Source organism: Alligator sinensis, unplaced genomic scaffold (assembly GCF_000455745.1).
Source record: "Alligator sinensis unplaced genomic scaffold, ASM45574v1 scaffold444_1, whole genome shotgun sequence".
In the NCBI taxonomy this organism is placed as follows: domain Eukaryota; kingdom Metazoa; phylum Chordata; order Crocodylia; family Alligatoridae; genus Alligator; species Alligator sinensis.
Window position 1 is genome coordinate 4,030,331 of NW_005841886.1, and position 2,102 is coordinate 4,032,432.

At 50.4% G+C, this 2,102-nt stretch overlaps 1 protein-coding gene across 3 annotated transcripts in view; it reads right to left on the minus strand.

Moving 5' to 3' along the window:
• PRR29 (proline rich 29) overlaps window positions 1–2,102 on the minus strand; it is a 28,793-nt gene that overhangs the window by 16,564 nt on the left and 10,127 nt on the right. The window lies entirely within an intron of this gene.

Genomic DNA, 2,102 nt, shown 5'->3' on the forward strand with positions numbered 1-2,102 from the left:
GGCCGTGCGCTGTGGGGGGGGACGGGGGGAGTGAGGGGGGAGATGCGGGGGGGGCTCATGCAGAGCCCCCCCCAATGCAGCATGGGAGGAGCAGCGGGGATCGCCCCCCCCCCCTGTCCGGTAGCACCCGCTGAGCCAAGGCTTTTTTTCCCCAAGTGCTGGGAGCTGGGGCAGCCATTGCTGGGCTGGGAGAGGGGCAGGGGATGGGCCTGGCCTGGGCTGGCTGGTTCAGAGATTCAGCAGCAGTCAAATCTCCAAATCAGATTTGGCTGAATCAAATCGGGACAGCGATTTGAATCACCAAATCAAATCACTGTCCCCTGAATCGGCTGAATCTGAATCCGAACCAAATACTAGCCACTTCACACAGGCCTACTGGTCAGTCCTAGCTGACCATTCTAGGGCTCAGAGGAGCATTAAGTAAGATGTCTGGAAGTGGCAGATGCAAACTAACAGAACGTACAGGGGCAGTGGAGTCACTGTCATTCCTGCACGTGCTTATTTTAAAGGAGTCTAAGCTTATCTACCCTGTGTCTGGGCTGTGTCCATGAGCCATGCTGAGAAGCAGGCCCTGGCCGAGAGCTGCTGCTCATCTTATACCAAGGCCCAGTGAAACCACTTCAGAGCAGGTCTGAGCATGCATTGGGAAGCATGCACAAAGCAGACAGCCTGACAGCATGCTCAGGGCAGCTCTAAGGAGGGTTGTGGGTACCAGAAACATGGCGCCCTTCCTTCTATCTTGTTTGAGGGGCTCAGTCCAGGAGGTGCTCTCAAAGCAAGCTTCTCAGATTGGGCTCTGCACAAAACTCAATGGTGGCTACTTTGTTCCTTCAAATCGGATTCAGAGGAAGCACTGTTATTGATTTAGGCAATAACTCAGGGGCCAGAGCACTTAACAAGGAAGTTCAATTCTTTCTGGCTGAGGTGACTGAGGCCCATGTCTTCTACTTCCTTTGAGAGTTCCCTACCCACCAGGCTCTTGGCTATTGGGAAGGGGGCACAGATCTCATTGTCACCTGCTGAAACTACTCCACCTTACATGAAAGAACTTGAGTTGCTGGCACAGGGTTGGCAATTGTCTGTAAATTTACAGGTACACCATAAAATAACACCGTAAAAATGCTTGTCCATTTAAAAAAACAACAAAAAAAGTTGCCTTCTGTAAAAACATGAAGCTACCACATCTTTAAGGGGAGGCAGAGTTGAAAGAAGATGGAGTATGGAAGAACCACATAATATCTGAGCAGAAGCACAGCACCCTTTAGGGAAGTCTTGTCAGGGCTTTATGGCCCGTGGGAGCCTTGGTAGACCCCACCCCGCCCAGCCGTGTGTCGCTGCTGGGTCCCTTTCCTGTCCTCTGCCTCTAACAGCTGCTTGCCTTGAAGATAAAGGGAGAGGGGCAGTATGGTCAGGGCTAAGCTGCAGGCAAGGAGAGGAAGAGGCAGTGGGTGGGGGTCTGTGCCTAGACAGGAGTGGAGCCAGTAGGTGTAAGGCTTGGGGGCAGTAGTGTAACTAGGCACTGACTATAAGGGGTTGCCAGTATGCACCTCTCCCCAGGAGTCTTTGCCATGGCAGGGGCAGTTCTGCCTGGCCCTAGAAGCCCTAAGCAGCCTCATGCCCCATAGTGCATAGTGCTGGAGAGGGAGAGGGGGTGGAAGAATAGCCCCCACTGGAGGTTTTGCTATGGGAGGCATAGCCCTGCCCCTGGGGCTGGTGTTGAACTCCTAAATTTGAATCCTGCCCCTGTCACTGCCACCCAGAGTCTGGCAGAAGGGTCACATTTTCATTATATAAAACATATATCAGTAAAAATTTTTTAAAACATTTGGTTGTCAGTAAGAAGTTTGCACATTATCAATAAAAAAAAAATTATTGGGTTAGCAACCCTGTTGTTGGGCCACAGAAAGAGAATGTGATTCTTTTCTCTAAGAACTGCTTACAAATTTTACATTAAACAGTCAAAGAATAAAATTTAGGGGTGCACCAATAGAGATTTTTTTTGGCCGATACCGATGGCTGATTTTTTTTAAGGAGCTATATCTGCTGATATCGATCTGATTCTGAAATGCAGCTGGGCAGCTTGAAGACCAGTGTTGGGCTGG